A 21,561-nucleotide genomic window follows, 5' to 3' on the forward strand; every position below is an offset into this window, starting at 1 on the left:
CAACTTGTTCCCACAGGCTTGCACTGCCACATTTCCTCATTAGCTTTGCCTAAGACAAACTCCTGTGTCATGGCTGATGGAGCCTTATGAGCTTTTTAGCTAAATGACTGATGTTTGCCTCGTGTCAGATCCGAGGGCACTCCTGGCATCTCTCTTTATTCCCTGTCTAACACCATCAGTCGAGCAGCTGCCGTGCACCCATGATCAGGCTGATTATGAAAATGTGCTCAGGAGCCTGATGACTCCAGTTGTCTTTTATCTGAAGAGGCCAGTAGATGCTGGCTAGATCTTATAGTTGTGTGAACAGCAGATTTTGTCCCAGGATTAGCAGGTGAGAATCACTGGAGCTGAGTCCATAGCAGTTAGGTGAGGGCCATGAAAACTAACATTGGTTTATTATAGAAGAAGCTCCTAGAAGGACTGGTTTTGGCTGTTTTAGTCATTTTCCCATTCATCCCTTAGAAGATTATTTTGGCCTTTTCATTTTGGTTTCATGTCCTAGACAAGTTTATTATTCTCATGACCATGGGAAGAAAGCTTTTTAAGCCCAAGGCCTGCAAAAAAAAAAAAAAAAAAAAAAAAAAAAAAAAAAAAAAAAAAAAGTATATTTTTCCTAAGTGCACTTTTTAATGAAGATAAATATTTTTTTATGGGGCACATCAAATTCCACCTGTACCTTCATGAAGTTTCCCTGAATATATGATGACAGCTTTTATTTGCTGCTGAAATTAAAAGTGATCTGTGACCTTCTCTGATCCTGAGACTGTTACTGGCCTGGTAGAGTGGTCTGCAGATGATAGGGCTTAGGCTTCATTAGGGCACTGGCCTACTCCTGTGAGCTAGCTTGATGGGGTTAGGCCCTGAGGCATGCGGCCTTTGGGTGGAGCTCAGCTAAGTGCCTCATCAGCAGGGAGTCAGCTCTATAACCTCCCAGCTGAGCCCAGGCAGGATGAGGTTGAAACAGCCTATTGTTTGTTCTCCTCTAGGCTTTTTTCCTTACCCAAAAGTAGCCCTGTGGCTTTTTTCTCTTTTCTTTCTTGCCTAGTCTCCCTTTGTATCATCTTTTACTTGGAAAACCAGAAACCTGTATTATAATTTAGTTCAGAACCTCAGGTTGTTCTAAAGTATTTGAAATAGATTGCTGTGCTGACCCTGCAGGGGAGCCCAGGGAGACCGCACCAAAGGACATCCTCATGTATCCAGGAAAATTTGGTGAGACTGTAGCTGGATCTTGATATGCTAATTTCTAGTCATTTCTGAGAAGCTGTGTATTCTCTAAACCAGCAAGTTCTTGTGGTGCTCAAACAAGTGAATGGGGGTAACAATTTTTATATTTGCTTAACACCTTTTATAATTAGTGTATCATGATTGCGTTTCTAGCTACTGACAAGGAGTCTAGAACAGGGGTGGGAGATAAAATACAGTTTAAGGCCACCTGGGAGTGAAAGAGGAAGTTTGGTAAAGAACATAAGTTTTGTAGCCCTTGCCTAGTGTTAGAATCACCAAGAGAGGGTTGAGAACAAACCCATGTCCGGAATCCACACCTGAACAGTTAAGTCAGAATCGCCTGGATGGACCCTGCATGGGAATGTTTTCAAAGCTTCCCATGTGATTTGAGTGTGCATGCAGCCAGAGATAAGAACCACTCGTGTGGTAGAAGAGGCATGAACTTCTAAGTCAAAGATGGTAATTTGAGCCTTGTCTTATCTCTGTACCTTATTGGTTCTGTGGACTTGGAAAAAATCATCTAACCTCTCTGTACCTCAGGATCTTCATCTGTAAAATGGGAATCAGAGTAATAGTGAAAAAGATCAAATGAAAAAACTAAAAGGCAGAAATGAAGTCCACAGGCAAACAGCCCGGGCGGTGCCCTGAGCCTAGTTAAAGATCGACCCCAGACCTAACCGATTACGTTATCTATAGACTCCAGACATTGTAAGGACAAACGTTGTGAAAGTCTCTGTCTTGCTCTGTTCTGTTCTAATTACCGGTGTCTGCCACATATCTTAGTCCTGGGCCCAGTACAAACACAATCCTCTATTTTGTCCCAACTTCCTGAGCCCAGTACAAACACATCCCCCCCATACATCTCAGAAACACCACCTAGAGAGCCCCTGATAAGGTCACAACCATTTGTAGTTTTACTAAATGCGTGGGAACAAATAGAAAACTGTTAATTGTATAACTTAAAATATTAACCAATTACCAGTTGTGATGCTGCAACCAAAAGAATTCCTTTGTACCTCTGTAACCTTACATATCCTGTATGCATTGGGCTATAAAAAGCAGGCACATGCATCATTCGGGGCCCTCTTGTATGTTGTAGAACGGAGGGACCAAGTTCGAACTTGCATTAAAGATCCTTGCCGCTTGGCTTTGACTCTGGACTCTGGTGGTCTTCTTCGGGGAATAAACTGTCTGGGCATAACAATAGCTGCTATTTATTGAGTGCTTTCTTTGTACCAGCTATTGTGCTGAGCACATTACGTGCATTCTTGTTTAATCTTCACAAAATCTCAAACGATTTGAGAGTACTGTAGTTAATCTCCATTTCACAGATTTAGAAACTCAAGCGCAGAGAGTGTGAATAATTTGTCCAGGTTGTATGAACAATCAGCCTAGAACCAGAACCCTTACCAGCTGATGTTTACTCCAGAGGCCAAGCTTGTAACTATGATTCTAGAAAGAATGACCACCACCAAAACAATTTCTTCACAGGGATATGAATCAAGTGAGTTAATATATGTTTAAATACTCTGTAAACTGTGCATGGATATACACGTAGAAGTTGCATATTAGTAGTGGTAGGAGTAAAAAGAATAGGCTGGGAATTTCGGTTCATGAAACATTGGTGTTAGCTGAAAAGCTATAGACATGCAAGCAGAAGGGAGTGGGATGTGGCTAAGCATTTGTGGGCTCTTGTGGCTCGGTTAGAATTACAAGACAGCACTTTAGAACTGCTTAGCCTGAGCTAGTCAGGACTTACTTGGGTCTGCAATCAATTCAGAAATATATCTGGGACACCCTCCTGAGGACCCCTTTGCCTTTTGTTTATGTCTACTAAATTTCAGGTTCTTTCTCAGTTTACAGAAGTAACACCAGGCACATAATTCATGTTTTAAAAGAAGAGAGAAAGAGACGTGGTTGTCATATGTGAATTAGCTGCTTTGACTTTTTTCAATAGTGGATTGATCACATACCTCTAATTTAACTCCCTTTAAAAAACCATACCAAAACTACAATAAGGGATTTTTTTTTTTTTTAAGAAATAAACTCAAAGGACTGGAGATGTGGGAGAGGAAATAACCAAATTTCTGAAGCTGGAAAGCATTTGAGCAAATATTAACTGATTTAGCAGATCTGGAAATCCATATCCTAACAGTGGGAAAGCTTAGAATCAATGCAATTCATACTGCAGAACCTTCAAAAATCCCAGGAATTGGTGATAGCAGATATCCCTTGAAGCGGGAGTGAAGAGGGTATAAAATATAGAGGACTGATTGAAAGCTGTGTAAGAAGTTAGATCCCTAATTCCTCTCCCTCACTCTTACTGCTCTTCCTTTCCCCAACCTTGCAGAAAATGGAACTTTATTTTTTGGAGAGGATAAAACAGAGGTTTGTTGTCCTGGAGTACTTTCCTGGAAACAGAGACTTTTAGTGAATAAATGCATACACCACCAGCTACACACAGGGAGTGCCAGTTTGCTTCCAGTAGAATGCTGGCAGCGAGGATTCACTGTGACATTCCAGAAAAAAAAGAGATAAAGAGAAAATTCCACAAGCCTCCAGAAAGAAGGAGGAAGGAAGGGAGGTAGGAGAGGGGGAGAGAATAGGTATCATGCAATGGGACAGAATGGCTTTGGATTTCACAGCAACACTCGAAATTCAAAGACAATTCTGAAGGAAAATAACTTCCACCTTAATATTTCTACTTAGCCAAATTATCGATCAAGTGGGAAGATAGAATGAAGACATTTTCAGACACTCAAGATCTTAGAAAAAAATGACCTCTAACCAATTTTTTTCTCAGTAAGCTGGAGAGGATGTATTTGTTCACCAAAGAGAAGGAATAAATCAAAGGAGAGGATAGCATGTCTGTAGGAAACAGGAGCTGCAACACAGGAGAGAGGCCAAAGGAGTCTACCAGACAATGGTGAAGAGAATCCCGGATGTAGAGGGCAACAAGTTGAGGTTGAAGCAGGTCAGAAAACTCTGAATGAAATTTATGAAGAAGATGAGATAGATAGCTAATGTGAGTAAATGTATTGACAGGATTTATGCAGCTAGTAGAGAGTTTGAGGTTGCATTAGTAATATGTGCATAGAAAAATGAGCCAAACATTAATAAAAAGCCAGTCATGATGATTGACTCCAAAAAGTAGCTCAGGAAAGGAAAATCCTAGTTTAGTACATGGCTTAGCTCTGAATAACATATACCATCTAAAAATTGTAAAAATAAAAATTTATCTAACTAAACTTTTGGTGTAAATATGTTGGGAAGATGGAGGGATGACAAGTATTCGAGTATGTAGTAGGGAAGGAGAAAGAAAGAAGGCCAACTAAATGCTCATTTTCCACAGAAGGAAATCAACAGATAATACCTAAAAATAAAAAAATAGCAATTCAGTGTGTTTTTTAGAGAAATGAAGGCAAATGCTCCAAGAATAAAATAAAGTTACAAGCAATTGCTTGTTGAGAAGAGGGAATAACCTAGGGGTCCAGTGCAGGTCTGGGAACTGCTTTGGGTCTTTAAGAAGCTTTGATAGGTAGTTGACTCTTGAAATAATCATATGTATACATCAATTTGATAAAAAGCCCTAACATCTACTGTGCTCTTTTGCAAATACAACAATGAAAACTGCCTTGAGATAGAAAATGAAATGCACAAAGTAGTAATAGAAACTCCTTTCCTTGGTGTAGGAGATAAGAAATATATATATAAACTCCTACTAAGCAGGTGACAGTTACAAAAGAAAGAAGTCCAACAGTAAAGAAGCAAAGTCTCCACCAAACTTTTATTTTGACGGAAAAACAACCAGACACCAATGAAATGCGCTGTAGTGCATCTGAAGGAACAAGAGCGCCACCCACGCCCAACCACTTCATGGCCACTTGTGCCCTGATGTGACTGCCTAGCCAAGGGGCCAGGGAAGCTGCACAAAGACCCTTTCATCTAGCCAGGTCTCTCTCCTTAATTGCTTTCAAATCCAGTAGAGCTAACCCAAATACAATGGGTACTTGAGATGTAGCCTCTGAAAAGAGCATAAAGTGGAACGACTATGTTCCCATCTCCTCTGACTGTAGGAATCAGGATTTCCCTGGAATTTCCCATTAGCTTCACTTTTTAGTATTTCGGCTCTCCCAATTAGGCCAAGTAGTGATGTGCTGAATGCTAGGGCAGATCCTAAATGTCAGTTAGCAAGGTTTAATGAAAGCAAAGAGTTCTGTGCACAGGAGAGTCATATTAACAGATATTTGTAGCCATTTGCATAATTGATGTGACTAAATAGTTTAATCAGGAGAATATTGGAAATATTTGTTACACTTTTAGCCTCCTTTTGTATTGCTCTAGGATAAAAACTGTGGAGATAACTGAATGTATTGACTAACTCCTCAGGGAATGTGATATATCTTTTGACAGTGAAAATTCCCAATAAACTCTCAGCACTACTAAGGAACAACTCAATGGACCATGTTAACACTTCCTGTCTGTCTGTCACCAGACAGCCACCAGGGGTTACTATAGCTAGACTCTCTACAGAAAGGGTTATAACATCTGCTGAGGGGCAGATGAAGGGGTCTGCCTTACCCTATTTTCTATGGTGAAGCTACAGTTAGTTAATTTGAAATGAATAATGCCTTAGTGGAGTTTACTAAAAACCTCTGCTTGTAGGGCCTTGCAACAAAGACGAGAATGTTTAAGCCGAAAAAATGCTTAATATCTTTAAAAATATCAAGCCAGGCTGTTTTTGTGTGTTACCCTATGAAAGGCCCCACGAGGAGGTGGAGGAGCTGAGGTGGGCAAAGAGGGGAGTATGGTAATCTCAAAGAGCCTGGTGAGCTGGACAGCGATTTCCTTTCTCTGTGCCAGGTAAAATCAGCACAGGAGCACTTAATCGCTTGTTGTTCTAGGGTATTATTAAGTGAATACATTTTTCATGGCCCACCTGCTAGTGTAACTAATTAACAGCCATTCTCATTAATTACATTGATCAGGATCATAAAATAATTTCAAATTGCTGAACATGATCAGCAGGAGTAAAATGGTTTCACTTTAATCCCTTAATGATTTTTTCATGATTAATCAAACAAAATATATGTAGTTATTTGATCCACTTTTTTCATCTTAGAACTGAAACTCAGGGCAATTATAGTCGACATAAAGTTGATGCAAACAGAACTACGTTTCATGCAGTAGCTAATTAAGCAATAAGACACAATGGGGTGGGGGTATATGATTATCATGAGATAATCACCCCCCTGAGGAGTCACAGAGCAAAAGGTACAGTTGAGTACCTCTGCTCCCACAGGGCTGTGATTACCTTCGCATAACCACGTATCCCGCCGGCACCTTATTGCTAATCGGAAACTCTTCATTTTACACAGAAATAAATTGAGGAAAAATGACTTTGATCATAGGAAATGGCTCACTGCAGTATAAAGGTTTCATCTATTAATAGTGACAACATCAATGCATACTTTGAAAGGTTAAATAATCAACCATGCTGTTCTTACATCATCAATAGGAGTTGGGGGGATTTTAAATTGGTTGTTTACACTTTGAAGAGTACATACATCTGGTGGTTTGGGTGTGTGAAATGTAGTCTACAAATGCTCATACATCTAATAATTAATGTTTGATTTAATTGGAAAGGTCTTGCTTCTAAGGTACTAGACATTTTTGAATGAAATTATGAAAGAATAGTAAGGAAACTCATTTCCAAAGTCTAAAAAAGAGAAAAAAAATAGATTTGCTAAATTTTGGCCGTAATTCCTCAAATCGCTGCCAGCATTAAAACTTTCACGCCATCTTCCAGTCAGCAACAAGATGTGACAATTGGAACACAAGGCCATTTAGGTGAAGGAGATAGTTCTGGCTCTGAGACATAGCTCGTCCCCTTCCCTCTCCCCATAAATGAATAAACAAAATAAAACCCAAACAAACAAAAACAAAGTAAAATGACCAATGTCCTTCCTGTGCCATGGCCAGGTGGCAGGGTGAGAAGGCCCTGCTTCCTAGAGTGCCACCATCCCAAGGCACTAGTGTTCTCCTATCCTTGCCTGCATACTGCATGCCGTGGGAAACCTGAATTCATTCCAACCACTAGACTTAGTTACTTCTTCATGTAGGAACAATAACGGTGTTAGAGCAGGGGTCACACAAAAGAAAAGCAAAATAAACAGACAAAAACCTACTACCCTTTCCAGCAACTTCTAAACAATACAGAGTATAGATAGAATCTAATGGTTGACAAACATACCTTTGGCTACTCTGGCTGTGTAATGTCTTGAACGATTTTGTTCTTTTTAACTGTAAAGAGATCCCTTGTAAACTTTAATGATATTAATCAACTAAACTCTTTTATCATGAAAAATAACTATGTATCTGAGTTATGCCTGAAACAATCAGATTTATTTCATTTCATATTTCCCTTCTGTTGGGCTAAATAATTATGGCTTTCTCAAAAGCGGTTTCTTTAAAACCATCTTTCTCTATTTTAAGTCTAGAATGGTAACAGAGTAGGTAAATAGTTGTTGGCTCTTGAAGAGGTTTATCCAAATTTGCCCAAGTTTGTCTCAAAATTAGAATGCCTGGTTTGGCATCTGTGGACTTCCTGAAGGAAATGCAATCATGTACTTATTGTGACCCTGTGAAATGAATATAAATTGTGTCATATGCAGGATGCATTACTGACTTTATGACATGCATGCTTTGAAAATTGAGTACATCCTATATATAAAAGCATCCTTCAATTTCCTATATTATGTTTTTAAAGTAAGTTGGTTAACAATATGATGAATTGAAAAATATGTATGTAAAACAATTGGACATCAGATTCAGGAATTTTCCTTAACGTGTTGGTAAGTTCTATCTTTGAAAACAAGAGTCTCACTTTAACCTTGCTAAACCTTCCATTGAAGCCATTTGGCTTGATCAGTTCAAACATTTGACTTGATGTGGCTCTGCTTGGCATGGGGTTCTCTACCATAGAGAAACACTTTTTGTGGTCAGGGTTATGAATGACCAAGACTTTGTTGAAAAACAAAATAGGCAGAAGATATAGGCAATCAGTATGATCTTGAAACATTGGCTTCATAATGAGTCTACTGGTCTCTCAGCTTATCTTGGGTTCACAGCAGCACTGAAGCTTACATTATGTATTACGAAGAGGAAATGTCAGTTATTAACTTAAGTAGCGTAGGTACAAATTGTAAAAGGGCTTTTAAAGTGCCAAGTGCTGGAAAAAGGAAATTAAATGTAGTTATTTATGATAGACATTTAGAAATACTTAGGTTTGTTCTTGGAAGACCTGGCATTTAGATTTTAAATCATGTTCAGTCCTCGAACTTGAACAATTCATGTAAAAATAAGAAAAAAGGCATCTTCCCCTATAATCATCTAAGTGCATATGTGTGTTTGGCCATGATTTCTGCTCCCCCATCCCCCAAAACAATCAACCATCAGAACTTTCTCCTTCAATAAAACATAACACTTTCTTCTGTCTGGTGAGTTGAAATGATGACAGGTGAAAAAATTGACAAGTGAAGGACATTTGTAAACCTCTTTCAATTGAGATTGATTTTTGGTTTTTGTGTACGTGTGACTCTTCCACATTTGGTGGATATCATCTGGAGAGATCTTTGCACTTGTAAACATTACAGGTGTTTTGATCTTTCCAAGCTAAGGAGACTTGGTAGTCTTGTATGGAATTTAGCAACACAATAGGTCTGTAGATGGATAGTCCACATGGTATTAATGAAGTGCCATTTAGGAACTGCTCATTGGCCCAAACAAGTGGGAGGACAGCTTGGCGAGACAGATGGAAAGGGCTGCTTTAAGAAGGGATCAGAAAAGGCATTGCTCCTCTGCCGGCCTAAATCCACTAATCTGATGTTATTATTAGCGATAAGGAGCAGTGGCCAGAAGAAAATCTCATTCTCTACAAATGTCGTTTAAATAGGACTCTGATATTTTCTGGTCAAGTCGACAGGCGTTATTCAAATACTGAGCACTTTATTTGTAAATGCAAGAGGGAAAGAAAACCTTCAGTTCAGCAGTTCTTAGGATGTCAGCTTACTAGTATTGATTAATCGTTCAGTAGTGGCAGCTGCTTCTTTATTAATGTGCAGCTCACCATACAAAAGATACCAGGTGTAGGAAGTGTTTGTTGATAATTCACATTTTCTCGCAATGTGGCAGAACCTACTCTTACTTATTCAACTACTATTCTTAGAAGTTCACCTCCTTCCATCTCCAGATGCCTGCCACCCCCAAGCTCCCTGTACCCACTCCCAAGATAGTTAGTAGGCTGAGCCTCCGTCAAGCAGACAGTGACTGCAACGTTAAAAAAAATTTGGAAATATTTTAAAAGTGCCCCAAGCTAAGTGTACAGAAAATGCAAAGGATCTGAGGTATGAATGAGCTTGGCAAGTTGGAGAAAGAGAAAGGAGGCCAGTATTGGCAAGAAAAGAGTAATTAGGTTGGAGAGTGGCATGAAATGAAATAAAAGAAGTAGGCGGAGACAGACATTGTACGGCCTGGCAGCCATGGGAAAGAGTTAGATTTCATTCTGAGAGCAGTTGGAAGTTGTTGGAGAATTTAAGTCAGGCAGTGACAAGATTCGATTTATGTTTTATTAATAAAAATGTAGTCCTCTTCCATATGGAGAATGGATTGGAGGGTGTGGGATTGGAGGGGGTGATAGTGGAGGATGAGAGAAGAGTTGGATGTTTATTATGGCAGTTTTCTAGGTGAGAGTTGATTCTGACTTGGGTCAAGGTCATAGAAATATAGATGGAGAGAAAGGGAATACATTTTGGAGGTAGGTAGATGAAATTTGCTCATGGGGTTGAGTGAACAAAACAAACCAATAAATGACTTGAGAGTGATTGTTGGAGCTATATAAGGAGAAAAGGCCGAAGGAGAACAGGCAATGTAGAGTAACAGTTAAGAGCTCCAGTTTTGCCATGGAGCAACCTTGATTTTGATCCTTGGGCATATTCTCTAAGCTTCATTTTCTTAATCTGTAAAAGGTGGATAGTAGTAGCCACTACAAAGGGTTTTTTTTTTCTTTCTTTTTTTTAATGGAATTGTAAGGACTAATGCAGGTAAAATACTTAGCACACTGCATCATAAATAATAAATGCTTAGTAGATAATTACAAAGGAGTCTTAGGAGAGAAACAACTTTGGAAATTCATATAAGTTTTTTAAATTAAATAACTGATGGGACTTCCCCCTCTTCCAATATGAAGTTTCTGATTTGACACACTAAAAAGTCAAGAATGTGTCTAGTGAGTCAAGGGTAATGTCAGCAGCACAGCTGGCTACCTTGAAAGATTTACCTCCACAAACCATAAGAAATAAAAATATAGGAAAAGTAAATTTTACACAAAACCAAATTCTTTCAGGATAATTTGAAGACAGACAGTGCCAAATGTGAAATCACTATGTGTAAAGAGGAAAAAAAAAAAGTCACCAAATCTCAGTGTGTGATTTCATGACTCTTCCCTGACTCTGCTCTGATAAAAGACTTTGCAGTCAGCAAGGGGAGACGAGAAAAACTTCGAAAAGGGTCGGTATGTGCAGAATTCCCTAAGTTCTTCTATGCTGAAAACTTTTATTTTCTCCTATATTGGCATCTGAATAACAGACTGGCTAGATATAAAATCTAGCCACTTTCTTTCATTAGGTGTTGTTTTTTTTTTTTTTTTTTTTTTTAATTCCCCATCATTGCCTTCGTTTTGAAAACTCTGATGCCAGTCTAATTCTTTCGTGTTCTGTAGCTTATTTGGATTTTAGGGGGAGATGTTTATCATTATCTTTGAAATCTAGTTTTGCCACCAAATGCATTGAGCTGATCGTTCTACGTATCTTCAGCTATGCAGTGAGCCATTTCAGTGGGCTGATTCAGATCTTTTTCAGGAACATTTCTTGAATTTCAGAAAATTTCAGGAACATTTTCTTGTATTGTAATTTTAATTATTAGCTCTTTAGCATTTTTGTTTTTTCTTTTCCAGGGACCCCAATAATATAAACGTGATTTGTTTTTTTGCCTTTCTTCCATTTATAATACATTATTTCTGGTTCTTTTTGAGTTTCTAATTTATGTAATTATCTCAGTTATTTTTCTGTATTTCTTCAATGTCTCTTATTAAATTTCATTTGAATCTATTCTCCCTCGTGCACCTTGTAATTTATTCTTTATTTTTTAAATAATTTTGTCTTTTTCATTTATTTATTTATTGAGTTTCATTACTTACTTTTAGTTTATTCCTGGGTTTTTATTACACAGGTTTTAGATTTCTGAGTCAAGGCAAATTTTCATATCTTCAAATGCTTTTTTGAGAATATTCTTTTTGAGTATTTTAAATCTTTTTACAGTGTTGGATTATAGTTTTCTTGTACTTTGCAATTGTTTCTTGGAAGGTGGGTTTACTCAACTGAAATTCATAAAATTTCACTTCCTATGCCATGACACATTCACAAAAATTAATTATATATTAGGTTTCATTGAAAACATGAATAATTTTTGTAAAGTACAAATAGTATAATACAAATAACACACTCCAATTGCAATGCAATAAATTGAGAAATTGCTAACAAAATAAAAACTAGATTGTCAGTCACTTTCATCTAGAAATTTTAGTTTATTTTTTATTTTTAAGAGACATGGTCTCGCTCTCTCACCCAGGCTAAAGTGCAGTGGCACGCCCATAGCTCACTGCAGCCTTGAACTCCTGGGCTTAAGCAATCCTCCTACCTTGGCCTCTCAAAGTGCTGGAATTAAAAGCATATGCCACTGCAAAAACTCCTGAATGAAAGAGGAAATGCAAATTGAAATTACAGATTTAAAAAAATGGAAAACAAAACACTACATATAAAAATCTATGAGATGCATTTAAAGCAAAGATTAGACAGAAATTCATTTCATTGAGCACTTTTACCAATAAAAATGAGAGTGCAAATAAATGGGAAAATGCCCAGATCAAAATATTAGAAAAAGAATAACAAAGTACACCAAAAGAAAGCAAAAAGAAGGAATTTATAAAGACAAAATAGAAAATAATGAGGTAGAGAGCAGAATAATAGAGCAAATCTGTTCAATAAATCAAAATTCTGCGTTTTTTAAATTATGCAAATAAACTATTAGCTAATTTAATGAAGAAAAATAAGTAGAAAGGAAAACTATACAAAATAAGAGATGACAAGAAGGAACTATCCATTAGAGAAAAGTAAGTTTTCAAAAATCACAAGTATTTACTTTTCAGATATCCACATGCAGTTGAAAACGTAGATAAAATCAATAATTTCCTAGAGAAATACACATTACCAAGACTGAGCTCACTTGATTTGAAAAGCTTAAACAGATCAATACCCATGGAAGGAATAGAGAAAGTTACGAATGAACTACTTCACAAAAAACACCAGGCCCTGATGATTTCACAGTTCCAAAACTACTCTGTGAATATTAGGGTTGATCAAACTGTGAATATATGTCATTTGAATGACATATAGTATATGTGAATATATGATAATGAGCTTAGGTTTCTCACTGTTGGAAAAAGGAGTTACAAATTAGCAAAGGGGGAAGGCCGGATTGAAACTTGTGTTGGATTGCAATTGGTGGTATCAGTATGAACTCATGTTTGATAGGTGATAGATAGATAAATAGATATAAACATGTATACATTCCCATTATTTCCTAGCTTGGTTTGCTGATAGAGCCTAGAATTAATGACATCCTCATAGCAATAAGCACACCTTGCACCCAGGTCTTAATTTCTAAATACCATACTCTGATAAGTGAAATCAGGGTCTCTTGGTGAAGTAGTTGAGTCCGGCACTGGGGCCAGAAAACCGTAAACTAAACCTATAATATCTTGTGATGCTAGAAATAAGGAAGTGTTAACAAACAATCAAGGTGTCAAAAGGACAAAGGACACAGGAGCCAACACCAAAGAGCACCCAATGGTCAAATCATGGACAATTCAAATAACAAAACAAGCAGTGATAGTAATGGGTTATGATCCATAGAATAAAATAAATATCCGTGAGTTCATACTGCTATGAATCAATGAATGAGTGAATGAATGACATACAAAGTCACTATTAGTGAAAGACCATGCTGTAATTATCGCAGGCAAGATCTAACAATGAATAATTCAAGGAATCTGAGTTTTGGAATCTGGAAGATTTGGCAAGAGCTTTTACTAGCTTAGTGAGCATGGGAGCCAGTTACTTTACCTTTATGAGATTCTGTTTCCTCATCTTGAGACCATAGTAAAGTCTCAATATTCTTGCTTTACATCTTGTCCTCTATGACCCTAAACATGGTACATGGCACACAAAGCCAATTTCTTATAATTGCCTTAGAGCAAGAGAGCTGTATAATGCCCAGAAACAAGCTCAAGTGAGTTTAGAGTAAAAGCTTTAAAAAAAGAGAGCAAGTTCTTTCTTTCACTTTCACTAATTCAGGCCAGAATTGGGAAAACACTCATTTATGTGGCATTGTATCAATCAGGAATCTCTGTTAATTGACACTTCTTTGTGAGTCTCCTATGCTGCACCACTATAATTTGATGTTCATAATCATGATCCAGAGGTATTGCAAAGTCCTGAAGTGCCTACTGAATCGTCAAAGATTCAATTACATACAATCTAGTTTTAGTTCTAAGTGATCATTTGAAAATTGCTAATTCCTGTGTAGTATAGAAACTGAAAAATCTGGCATATAGCCTTCACATGCTATAGCATCTATAAGGCTTGGAAACACCATGGAAAATATGCAGGCTACTAAAAAGCAGGTTGGGTTTAGACAATTTTACAAATCTATCTGCAAGGCTGACTTGACTTTTTTTAAAAAAATTATTTTGAAAGAATTTTAGACTTTAATACAGAGAATTTAGGTGTCTTCTCTGACCACCTTTCCTTAGTGTTAGCAACTTATATTACCTTAATAGAATTATCAAAAAAAGGAAATCAACATTAATAAAACACAATGAACTAAACTACAATACTTGTTCCAATTTCAAAAGATTTTCCTCTAATGTCCTTCTTTCTGTACAGAATCCTATCTTGGATTCTCCATGCATTTAGTTGTGTCTCCTTGGTTTCCTCCAATCTGTGACAATTAATTCCTCATCTTTCTTCATCTTTCATGATCATGAGACTTTTTATGAATCCTGCTAGTTACTTTGTAAAAGTTTCCTCAATTTGTGTGTATCCTAGATTTTGTCATGATTATATATGAAGTTATGCCTTTGGGCAAATACCACAGAAGTAATATTGTAGTTATTGTACTTTTCTCAGTGCATCACATCAGGGAGTTCAAGATGCCAATAATCTTAGTTGTTAAAGTTACTCTTTTCCCCTTTTTACCTGGTCTAAATTCGGGGGAGATATTTTCAGACTCTGCTAACACCCTGTTTCTCCTCAAATATTCAACAGAATAATAAGATGAGTATTTTGAGAAGTTGATGATACCTTGCCATCTTCAGAACTGCTGCTAAAAGGGAATATTTAATATACCATGTAAAGAGGCAATTGTGTTTTGGAAACTAGAAGTCAGTGTAGAACTATAATCTAGTTTTGTTGTACTTATTGAAGTCCAGGATAGAATATGACCCTTGAGAGTAGAGTTTTCTGTCAAAAGGGACAAAAAATGCCATGGTCAGGTATTGGATTATATAGTCTGGGAAGATGTATTCCAGGACTTACAGCACTGGTTTTGACATACCTCATTGTGTCAACAATTTTTTTTTCCAAATGGCTTTATGAAGCTATCATAAGGTACTCAAAGCAAAATTAAGTTTAATTAGTATATATACAGTCACATAACTATGCAGTACTTCTATAAAGAAATGGGAAAGATGTCATGAAATCTAAGAAGCACAGATATGGAATTGCATCTTCGGAATCCATGGAAAACTCTGGCTACTTGGTGACTTTTGTGTAGTTGCTTGGCTCTGAAGGAAGCTAAGGCTTGTATTCTTTATTGGTAGGGGAGTCAGTGGAATACTTTATTTTAATTAATTAATTTTTGGGGGACAGGATCTCACTCTGTCACCCTGGCTGGAGTGCAGTGGCGTGACTGTAGGTCACTGTAACCTCAGACTTAGCCATCTTCCCACTCCAGCCTCCCAAGTAGTTAGAACTACAGGCATGCACTGCTCATGTCCCCAGGCCAGCTAAAAAAAAAAAAAAAAAAAAAAAAAAAAAAAAAAAAAAAAAAAAAAAAAATTGGTAGAGATGGGGTCTCACTGTGTTACCTGGGCTAGGTGAAACATTTTAAACACTTCTTTAGACATCCCCAATGTCTACATTTTACATTCTTGTCCTGAAATCCAATCTTAGTTTGTAATGGCATATATGTGTAAAGGTGCTTTTAACAACACGAATGTTTAGTGTGGCGTAGAAAGTCCTTGAGCCAAATCCTGCCTTCAATGTGCACTTAAGTTTCCATTAAAGGAGAGTGGCAACTGAGCTTATAAAGCTGAGGGTAACATTTGAATTCTTCTATAAGAAATCAGGTACTAAGAACTAGGATATTGAATTTCACTTTTCCCCATGCTGACATTGACTTTCCTCTGGAGCATCACCTACTAGCGGGATCTAGTTCAGTTGCACGATTTTTTGTTTTTCTTCAGTAACCAAAATCCAGAGATACAAATCCAGGGCTTAGGGGGCTTGCATATAGTTTTGCCATATTCCTGAGGGTTTGTGAGAGCTTAATCACTTTCACATTTTATTTATAAAGCAAATGTTCCATGACATTGAAACATTAAATGTATTATACTCAGTCATGTGCAATGTATAATTTTCGAAAATCTCTGATTAATTTAATATGGGTGATTTTCATTCTTTGATATGTGGCCTTGGTGTAATTTATAACAAGCTATAAATATTTGAAATGCCATGGAAATGTGGTTTGAGGAATAGTATTAACACCTGCCTTCTATTCTAGTTGGGTTATATTAAGTTCTAAATGTACATGGGTATGTTTCTGGGATATGATTTGATCTGTGGTCTGTCTGTGTGTGTAGTGACTGGCTGAATTAAAAGGGGTTCTCACTATTTTCTTAGCTTTTGATCTGAAACCAAGTCTAATTTTGGGAGTTTTATAGCAGCATTCCTTTTCTGTACTTTGTAATTCCTTGTAGAAGCAGAAATGCCAAAGTACTTTGCATGCTAACTCCTCTCCTTCTTACTCCACACACCCTTCCCAACTCAGTATGTGCATTATAACCAGGAAATAAATAACATGGTCCCTGTTAAAGCCTGTACCCTGAGATACACACATTGGATATGGTCCTCGTGACATTCGTCCTGTCATGGTATGGCTCAGCCAACCTGTCCAGGGAACTACAAGAATACGGATTGTCTTTAAATCTGATCCCTTCCTACTTCCTTGGGAAGGCAGGTGAAAGGGGCAGCCTCTGAGCTCAGTGGCCTAAGCTTTGCCCCTCCCACATCCATCTTGTTCTTAGGAAGGGAAAGAGTGAGTGCAAAGCGGAGCCCGTGAAAGCTTTTGGCTTTCCCTGAGCACTTCCTGGTCTCCACTACCGAGTAATCTGAACCTCATGAGCCTCACTTCCCTTATCTGTCAATGATGGGTAATAATAGTGCCTATCTCATAGGATTGTTTTAAGAATTAGAGATCGCACATGTGAAGAGAGAGAGGGGGGTGGAAGAGAGCACTCACGCATACTTAGTACATAGTATGGGTGCATTGTTATTGTCACTGTAGTTCTTTCCCCTGCTATTAATAATTCTAACTGTAAATGACTTGGTATTGAGTCACAAGTGGTGAAACAGCCTGTTTGTTGCTCACTTGGCAGTTAATGGCCAATCCAGTAACACAATGTGGGATTCCTGATGCCTACTTTGGGGTTTATTCTACCTGATCATGATGCTCTTTGTCCTCTTAGTACTCCATATTTAATGATATCTATGTTTTTGTGCATTTCCTTTCAAAACAATAAAAACTACAGTGAAGCAAAACAGAGAACAAATATTCTTGCAAATAACATTTAGTGAGGGCAGAGGAAATTGTACTTCCCTTTTCTGTTTTTCCCCCTTTCATTCTGAGTGAGCCACAGTATTACATGTAAAAGTTGTGTAGCTGCATCTTTTTTCTTTTACAAGATGAGTGGTTTATGATTTATGGAATCAGCTTGGGATTTGCTTATGCAAGTGAACTTCTGCCATTCCAACTGCATTTCCAGTGGGTAATGTGCCTGGAGAGGTGTGGGGGTTGGTGGTCAGGCCGCTGCTAAAATCTGACATTTGGGAAATGGCATCAGGTTATCTCCACTTAGTGACATTGGGCTCAACTGATATTATCAGCCTTTCCAAAGACTGCTGTGTAATAGTTGAGGTGAGAATAAAATATATTTTTAAATATATTTTATTTCTCTATGTAGGCATTACCATTCCTTTAAAAGGTATTGAGGGTGCTTGTTAAATGGGAAATAAAGCTAAGGAGGAAACAACGCTGAATGAATTATATTAGCTGACATTGAAAGCAGTAACTTATTAAAATAATGCTTTATAATTATTTTACTTAGCCCAATGTTTTTCAAATATTATTCTGTCCTCCCAGTATTCCTAGCAGAGACATGGAAAACAGGCCCATTTATCAAGTATATGATGTGACGGTTAAATGGAAAGTTGGGCTAGATTTTCACTTGTGTGAATTTGCACCCTGGAAGTTAGACATTCATAGTCAAGTGGTCTGGCAGGTAGGGGAAGCCCTGGGTGAATGGTGGTTGTTTTACGCAGTGAGATATTTGGAAGGTAAGTTTTCTTTGGAGAAGTTGGCTTCGCTGTCTTGTCTCCAATTTGTTGAAATTAAACACTACATTCAGGTAGTATGGTCTAATGGTTACAGTAAGATTTGTGAAGATGAGAAATGTATTTGTATACACATAAGATATATTAGTTTCCCATGGCTGCTGTAACAAATCATCACACACTTAGTGGCTTAACACAACACAAATTTATTTTCCCACAGTCTTGGAGTTCAGAAATCTAAAATGGGTTAGCAGGGTTACATTCCTTCTGGAGGCTCTAGGAGAAAATCCATGACAGCACCCCCTCCCCAGTACTTTCCCAAACTCATCTTCCTTTGCTTCCTTAAAATGGCTCTTTCTTCAGACAGACTGGGACACTCACTATGCCCTGAGTGGGCTGGCTGGACTCCTATCTCTGAGCCTTACATAGTCTCCATTCTCCATCTTGGGAGACTCCAGTTTCAACTCCTCCATGAAGCCTTGCTTGCCCACTCCAGCCTTCAAGCATTTCTCCTTTCCCTGAACCCACCTGTAGTGGGCCCACCCACTCATTTGGCAGTTGTTAGGGAATGTCTAAATCAGTTAATTGTCTTTATATGTCAATCGGTCTTATTTTTCCAAATAATTATAATCTTGAGATCTGGGGCCATTCCTAGCACATTTGCATGCTTTCCACTCAGCATTTAGTACCTAGTAAGTCTTAAATACATATTTCTTGATAACAGCATGTGTGAATAGGGATTAACTTTGCAGGGCTTTTGTTCTGGGATTTATTTTCCTATGCTATTAATCAGACACTTTATGCCATTTAAATTTATTGACATTTAATTTCTTAGGAAACCCCCTCAGTCTACCATAGAGAATTATGTACTGACTCATTCTCATGACTGTGAAACTATATGAAAGTGCGTGTAAGTTTTGTGGTAAGCTACACACCTTTTATAGTTCTGACAATAGCGACTTTTCCTAAGCCTCAGTCCATGTATCAGACTAGGCCTATTTAAAAAGAGTTCTTATCTATGGAGATTTTTCCTCCCTGCTTAAGATGTCTGAAACCTCTATTAACAAAGCCCTCTCTTCTTGTGCATTATATTTGTAAGGCATAATCGTTGTAATTTCCTCCAAGGATTTCCTCAATATGAAAGACGAAACTGTTTTACCAAAGCTATTGAATATACATTGTTTTTCTAATAGGGTATTTTCCACCTGATGCTGCTGTTGCTGCTGCCAAACTAAGAAGTATATGGAACCATGTTAGCAAATGAACATGCTTCTAAAAACAGACACAGCATATGTGGAAAAACATTTCTGGAGACTTACAAGGTAAAAAGGAGACATGATCACCAGACCAGTCCTAGGTTTGTGGCTTATATAAGACCTGGATTGGTAAGCTGGTTATTGTCCTTGTGGCAGCCCAGTAACTGGAAGAAACAACATGCTAGCTAAGGCCAGACATTTTGTACAAGAGAATTTTCTGATTAGTAAGAAAAGGTAACCAATGTGCAAATATTTGTGATCCAATTGGTGACATTTCCCAAGTGCTTTTGAGACCTTGGAGAATGTGGTCTTCATGAAGTCATTCTTTGGTTCTCTTTCCCCCTTTTTGAAACTCGGCTCTTGAAAAGGTGGGGGAGGGAAAAGGGAGGTGGCCAATCTTTTAGAGAAGTTACAAAATAATCACTGTAGTTGTGTCAAAGCTGCCCTTTGAGACTATAATAATGATCACATCATAGAGTTTAAGGCAGTCTTTCACTCAGTTTCTAAATTGGAGAGGCTGTTTCCAGGAGACTCAATAGTGACCATAAGGATTGTTGTTAGGCTCCATTATGGCCTGCTTCCATTTTACATCCCCTAATATATTAGGCCATAGAAATCAGAAGTGTGAATTCAGCCTTTCATTTATCATTGTACCTCCCCACTTATCGTTAAATCCTTAATTTTGAAGGCTCAAGTGGCCTATTGTGCTGGCAATTAGCCAATTGCAGGTGCAAAATCTTGATGGCATCCATAGGGAGGCCTTGGTGGGAATTGTCTGAAGAAATGGATCCCTCTTTATGCACTTGGATGCAGAATTTGTGAGGGAATGAGTGTAAAGAATATTAAATGCATAACAGATGACATCCCAGGAAAGAATTGCAAGTGAAAATGAATGTGAAATTGCTTGTCTACGGATTGACCTTCTTTGATTAGGCAAAAAAGACCCTTCACCCTAAGCCCTTTACAATAGAAATACCCAGGGTACAGTGGGAATGGAGACATTTAGAGGTATACTCCATCCTTGACATCCGCCTAAAGAGTTCAATAATGGGGTGGCCTTCCATGCCTTTCCATCCCTATTCAATACCAACGCAAAATGTTCGGGCTTGGAATGTGAGCCCCAGCACAATTTAGCTCCCAGCTTTTTCTCCCGTCACATGCCCTCGTGAGCCCTGTGCTGTAGTCTCCTGTTGTCACCCGAGCCATAGCTCTCTCTCTCTCTCTCTCTCTCTGAAATTCCTTTCCCTGCTTTATATACTTTAACTGATCTGTAAAGATGCACATCAGGTCCTCATCACTTCTGAGAAATGTTTCCAGGTCATTCTAGCCAAAGATAAAATCTTTATCCACCACATTCCTGCTGCACTGTGTATCTCTGTTTTGTACTTAGCCTTGAATTAGAGTGATTTATGTCTCATTGATTTGTGTACTCCTGTAAAACCTAGCTTGGTGCTTTGGCACCGGTTCATTAAATTAATAACAACTGTATATTCAGTTTAGGAAAAACTTGATGTAAGAAAATCTGAGCACATTCTTCTAAATAAGATATGTAAGAATTGGCAACTCATTAACAACTTAATAGAGAGGCTGGGGGGATCATCAGAGACGGAGAGCTGATTGGGATAAACTATCAATTGATGCAATTAGAAATGGAGACACACCATGTTTAAAACTATAATCAGAGAGAAAGTGGGAATTGACTGATGATAGCTTAATTTACACACAATTTTGCGTACCTACAAGCGTTGCTTTATTTTTACTTTTTAGTCTGCTACACCTTTCTGAAATTTCTTGCATTATTGTAGAAGTAGGTGGAAAGCTGAATTGGCCCTTTGAATAAGAGCAATGTCTGTTAGTGCCATTTATGAATCTAATGCTAGAAACCAGATTGAAGAAATGAGATACAGTATTCTATTTTCAATCACCTGGAGGAGTGATCCCTGCTTGGCAAGGTGAACATAGATGAGATGCACTTTTGCCTCATCCTAGCCAGCAGGATTTGGAAAGACCAACCATCAGAGTCAGCAGATTCAAAACCACTATAGCAGGCCACCTCCTCCATATCCTTTCCTCCCTCCTTCCCTCCCTCTTTCCCTCCTTCCCCTTCCTTCCTTCCTTCCTCCTTCCTTCCTTCCTTCCTTCCTTCCTTCCTTCCTTCCTTCCTTCCTTCCTTCCTCCCTTCCTCCCTTCCTCCCTTCCTCCCTTCCTCCCTTCCTCCCTTCCTCCCTTCCTCCCTTCCTCCCTTCCTCCCTTCCTCCCTTCCTCCCTTCCTCCCTTCCTCCCTTCCTCCC

At 38.2% G+C, this 21,561-nt stretch overlaps 1 protein-coding gene across 5 annotated transcripts in view; it reads left to right on the forward strand.

Annotated features, from left to right (window-relative positions):
* AFF2 (AF4/FMR2 family member 2) overlaps nt 1-21,561 on the forward strand; it is a 518,440-nt gene that overhangs the window by 91,319 nt on the left and 405,560 nt on the right. The window lies entirely within an intron of this gene.

This window comes from Rhinopithecus roxellana, chromosome 7 (genome assembly GCF_007565055.1).
Source record: "Rhinopithecus roxellana isolate Shanxi Qingling chromosome 7, ASM756505v1, whole genome shotgun sequence".
Taxonomy (NCBI): Eukaryota; Metazoa; Chordata; class Mammalia; order Primates; family Cercopithecidae; genus Rhinopithecus; species Rhinopithecus roxellana.